Raw genomic sequence first — 6,199 nt, forward strand, 5'->3', positions numbered from 1 at the left:
ATGGTTTGATTTCTGGAGTAAATCAACACATCCCAAGATACAGTTTATTTTCAACTGGCAAGGCACCTTCAATATCCTACTTCAGGGCTATATCTAACCTTCAGGGCCTCTGTCATGATCTAGTCTGGAAGGACTTTGGTTGCTTTTCCACAAATATTAAGCTGGTTTGTTACATTAATGATATCATGCTGATTGGACCCAGTGAACGTGAAGTAGCAATTACTCTAGATATTTTGGGTAGACATTTATGTATGAGAATATAGGAAACAAATCTCACAAAATTCAGGGGTCTGCCACCTTGGTGAAATTTCTAGGAGTCCAGTGGGCTGGGACATCTTGAGATAAACCTTCCATGATGAAAGAGAAGTTTCTCTGTCTGTCCCTTCTACCACCAAGAAAGAAGCACATGCACAGTGATCCTCTGGATTTGGGAGGCACATGTATCTCATTTGGTCATGCTGTTCCACCATATTTACTGAGGGACCCAAAAGGCTATCAGATTTCAGTAGGTGCTAGAACAAGTGAAAACTCTGAAACAAGTCTAGGCTATGATGCTGCTCCACCATTTGGGCCATGTGACCCAGAAGATCCAGTGGTGGTTGAAATGTCTGTGAACATAAGGATTTGTGTGGAGAACTTGGCAAGCCCCCACTGATGATTCCCTGCTCAGACATTTATGGTTTTGGACCAAATTATGTCATCCTCTACGGATAACTATTCTCCTTTTACAATGGCTTGCTAATAGGTAGCAGCTAATAGGTACTAGCAGCAAAGAAACACTTGACTATGGGTCAAGTCACCATGGGACCTGAGCTGCTCATCATAACCTAAGTGTTGTCCCATTCATCCAGTCATCAAGTTAGGCATGCACTGCAGCACTTCATTTTCAGGTGGAAGTGGAATATAGGAGATCAGGTTTGGATAAATCTGGAAGACAAAATAAGTTCCTTTGGCAAGGGACCCAGATGCCTGTGGTCTCTACTTCCACTTCATTATTCCTTTCTCTCAGTCCACATTATGGAGACATAGTGAAGAAAGCTACAGCCATATCTCTTGCTCCCTCTGTCTTCTAGAACCTTGATACTCCCCCATCAAAAAGTAGAATCTATGAACCTGCACCTTAGCCAATAGGGTAAGGCAGAAGCGATGTTATGTGACCGCCAAGGCTCTTGGGGTTTTCGCTCTTGGAACCCTGCCATCATCCTATGAGAAAGTGCAGGAGACTGTGGAAAGGCCGTCTTGGAGAAAAACAGAGACCTGGCCACAGTCCTGTCTACACTTCAACCAACAGCCAGCACCAACTTGCCAGCCATGTGAATGAGCCAAATTGAAAGTTCATCCTCCAGGCCCCAGTCAAGTTTCCCCATTAGCTATTCATTCCAACGTGGAGTAGAGGTGAGCCACCCTTACTGAGCCTGGCCCAAAGAGCAAATCATGAGCAAAATAAATGATTGTTATCTTAAGTCACTAAGTTTTGTGTGGTTAGTTACATAGCAATAGATAGCTGATGTGCTCATCTGAAGAACCATGGAGAAGGGACAGCCTCTCAGCAGGCAGAACTCTGAGTAGTGTACCTGATTGTTAGACAGCCAAGGGTACAGATCTACAGTGACTCATGGGTAATTATTTGGCTGGATGGTCAGGGATCTGCAGGGGGGTAACTAGAAAATTGTTGCCAAGGAGGTATGGGGTATAGGTATGTAGACAGATCTCTCTGAATGGGTACAGGTTTTGAACATATTTATATTTTAGGTGAGTACTTAGCATAGAGTAACCTAAGGAAAAAAAAAAAAGCAACAAAACGTAATTATCAGATGGGCAAGATGACCTATTCTGCCAACATCAATTAGCCTCTTTCTCCACTGACCCCTATCCCTGCCAAAAAAGCTCATGAAAAAAATAAATGGCCAACCTGGCAGAAACAAGGGTTATGCATGGGCTTAGCAACATGGACCTCTACAGCTCAACCTGCCAATAGCAAAAATCAGCAAAAGCTGCTTATGTGACCCCATTCCCCAGGGCAATGAATAAGTCATATGATATTAGCAGAGAAAAAGAAACAAGTGTACTCTGTTTTCATTGGGTCCCTTCCGTATTGGAAGGGATAGCACTTGTTCTCATAGGATTAGACACTTAACTTTGTACATAGATTAGCCTCCCCTGCCCACGATGCTCTGCCAAAATCACCCTCCATGGGCTTAACAGACTTTTTCACTGTCAAAGCATTCCATAATGCATTGCTTCAGACCAGGGAACTCACAGCAGATCTAGTGTGTCAATAGATCAATGCCCATGGATTCACTGGCCCCTTGTTTGCCATCCTCTCTCAGACTCAGTTACATTCCCAGCTAGATGGCAACATCTTGTTGGGCTGGAGTAATGTCCCCCATGATGCAGTAAATGTGCCAAATCAATGGTTAACACATAGCCAGGATTCATGGAAATCCAGGCATGAAAATGGAAATGATAATCACGAGAGGAGACACTCCCATTTCTATTCCTAGTGATACCTAATACATTTTTTTTGCTTCCCATTCCCTTAACTTGGGGTTTTGCTGGTGTAGATGTCTTAGTTCCTAAGAAAGGAATGCTTCCACTGGGAGACATAGCAATGATTCCATTAAACTGGAAATTGAGACTGCTGCTTGGCCACTGCGGGCTCCTCAGGCAAAGCAGGAGTTTCTGTGCTGGCTAGGGTGATTGATCTTGACTATCACAGGGAAATTGGGTTCCTGGTACACAATGAAGTAAGGAGGACTATGTCTGGAATGCAGTCAATCCCCTAGGAAGCAGCTTAGTCCTGCCATGTCCTATAAAAAACATAATGAAAAACTACCACGACTCAATAGCTCAGCATTTAAATTACAGGATATCAAAGTAGAGCATGACTTAGCTAGTAATGCAAAAGATGGACCTTGGCATCTTCTTTTTGAGAAGTTTAGCATGCTTTTTGTTGTATGAGGGATAGTTGCAACATGTTAGCCAGAGGTATGGTTGTACTGTTGTCTTCATTTGGAAGATAAATTTGGTTAATAGACACAGGGTGAATGGCGATAGTTTTGTAGGGTGCCAACCTGGATAAACTGGAACAATGTTAACTCAGATTTTCTTCCCTTAACACTTGGGTTAAGGGCAGCCACAAGAAAAATGTGTGTGAGATTTGGAAGATGAGAGTGAAACAACAGCTATTAGGGCCTGAAGATTAGTAGGGGGCTCCAGGTGCTACTGCAACTTGCTTATGTTGTCCCTTATCAGCTAGCTCCTCCTCTGGGCATCTCCTCCTTCAGTTCCTCTGAGTCCTGGGACAGGTGCATGTGTAGCTCTGTGGCAAAAGGTATCAGCTTCAGGTCACTTGTGGCATCCAGATTGGAGGCTCTGAAAAACAGATGCGGGTTCCAGTATGTCTTCATGGGTTCCAGTTTGTTCTTACTCTCCCCTGCTTCACCTTCATTTTTGATTCCTAACTTCTAGTGCTGTGGACTTACAGTAATTTTAGACCGACCATCAGACACAAAGCCTTCCATTAGATGCTTTCACTTGTTGCCCTTAGTTGCACCTAGCTAAAAACTTCTCTCTGATCCTCTGACTGTCCGCTTCCAGATCTCTCTCTACCTTCCTAAGTCTAAGCTGCTCCTGGCTCTGACAATTTCTGTTAAAAACAAAATAACAGGCCCAAAGTCATGTGTCCTCTGCTAAGCCCCATGTCACCAAACTGAGACTTAACTTCATTACAGTTTCAGCACTCTTAGAAATGGAATCTTAAACCAGTCAATCAGGAATTGCCTGATCAGCATAGGAAGTATTCAAAGATGCCTAGGAGCTCCCATTGCCAACATACAAGCAGAACCTGAATCAAATTTGGTCTTTAGAATAATTATCAGTTTTGAGGAAATGATAGAGATCAAGTAAGATGATATCAAGAGAAAGCAATCAACCAAATCCGTAATGTGAAACATCCTACATTTTAAAAATTTTCATGCAATAGAGCAAAGCATGAATAAAGGAGTTCCCTGGTGGCCTAGTAGGTATAGGATCTGGTTTTGTCACTGCTGTGGGCCCGGCCAAAAGAAAGCATGAAAAAGAAAGGGTTGGGGGCTGTATTAAATAAAAGAGACTTATGAAGCTAAGCAACCAAATATGTGGGCCTTGTTTGGATTCTGACTCAAAAAAACTGGCTATAAAACCCATCTTTGACTATTGACTGTGTTGGATACCCTATGACTAATTGAAGAAATGAGATCCATGATTGCAAATTTTCTACATAACAATATTTCTTCTTTTCCCCTTTTCTCTTTCACCTGCTATATTGTATAGAGTAAGTTATCTGATACAGAATTGTAGTAAATGTTATAATTTTGCACATAGATTCAGAGTATCAACATGTGATTATAGGAGTTCCTGTCGTGGCTCAGTGGTTAATGAACCCAACTAGTATCAGTGAGGACGCAGGTTTGATCTCTGGTCTCACTAGGTGGGTTATGGATCTCGTGTTGCTGTAAGCTGTGATATAGGTCGCAGATGTAGCTTGGATCTGGCATTGCTGTGGCTATGGCATAGGCCAGCAGCTGCAGCTCCGATTTGACCCCTAGCCTGGGAACCTCCATGTGCCACAGGTGTGTCCCTAAAAAAGACAAATAAAAAAATATATATATATATATGTGATTATACTAGAAGAGGAATGAACATCACTTAGAGGTGGATGCAGTGAGATCTGGGCCTCCTATTTAGGATAAGCTCGTGTTTGTTTGTATGACGTATGAGTCCACTAGGAGAGTCTTTTGGCTTTGGCTATTATATTGTTTGCAAATTTTATTGACAGAAGACTATATATGGATGCCGTATTACCAAAGGGGTGGATTGTAGCAGGTATTATTACCGATTGGCTATTCACCTCTATTCCAACCACTTTGTATTATGTCTTGCTACCTGCTTAAAGCTGGAAAGCAAAACCCCACATTTCCCAGATTCCCTTACAGCTGGAGTTTTTCAGATGACCTACCTTGTGTCTAGGAATGTGACCATATGAAATTTGGACAGTAGAAATATTATGAGGCACAAGTCATAATTCTGCTATTTATGCTAGCAAGCAAGGTCATAGAGGCATTTGGAGTTTCCATGGCATTTGTGGTAGAAGACTAGGGTCTGGTTCTAGTTTCATGGGAGTTGAGAGGCATCTATTTTGACAGTGTAAATCATGACTGTGAGCCTAGAGCCTGTAACTGTGATGAAAACTTTCTGATTCCCAGCCTCCCCACTGTGGAAGAGATGGTTCCCTTGGGGAGCCAGCTCTAGAGTGTGGTTCAGAATGCATTCCTGGGAGCACAATCAGCTCTTCCACATATTCTAATGATTTCATAGTAACTGGTAATAAATCTTATGCTTCCAGCTAGAGTGAATTCTGTTATCTGCAATGGAACCTTGCCCCATACAAATGGTAATACCCAGAGATGGTGAAGTTTCAAAGAAAGAGACCTTTTCCCATCCCACTGATTGGAGTATAAATTGATTAATCATTATGATATTTTTTGTTTGTTTAGGTTTTTTTTTTTTTTTTGCTTTTTTTTAGGGCCACACCCTCGGCATATGGAGGTCCCCAGGCTGGGGGTCTAATCGGAGCCATAGCTGCTGGCCTGTGCCACAGCCACAGCAACTCCAGATCCGAGCTGTGTCTTCAACCTACCCCACAGCTCACAGCAATGCCTTAATCCACTGAGAGAGGCTAGGGATCAAACCGCAACTCATGGTTCCTAGTCGGATTCGTTTCTGCTGTGCTACGATGGGAACTCCATTATGATGTTTTTTGTGTCTTTAAAATTCTACCTTTTGATCCTGTAACTTAGTTTTAGTGATGTTTCCTAAGGAAATAATCAGAGATGCACTCAAAGGTTTGTAATACATGTAAACAATGACAGTACTTGGCAGTTGTTAAAAGCAGTATTTCAAACCATAGTGAATGACAGGAGAGTATTCATAATGTCATGTTAACTGAAACAGGCAGTCTATATGCATACATATTTCCGTAGTATGGATGAAATGACATAATGCCTTGCATCTGTTGGGACTTCAGCAAAATAAATAAATAAAAGGAGTTGGGGGAGATAGATGAAACACGATTGGCAAAATGCTGATAATTTCTGAAGTCAGGTGTTGGGCACTTGGCGATATGATCGTTTTCTCTCTTATGATTCATGTATGATTC

Source organism: Sus scrofa, chromosome 16, assembly GCF_000003025.6.
Source record: "Sus scrofa isolate TJ Tabasco breed Duroc chromosome 16, Sscrofa11.1, whole genome shotgun sequence".
Classification (NCBI taxonomy): domain Eukaryota; kingdom Metazoa; phylum Chordata; class Mammalia; order Artiodactyla; family Suidae; genus Sus; species Sus scrofa.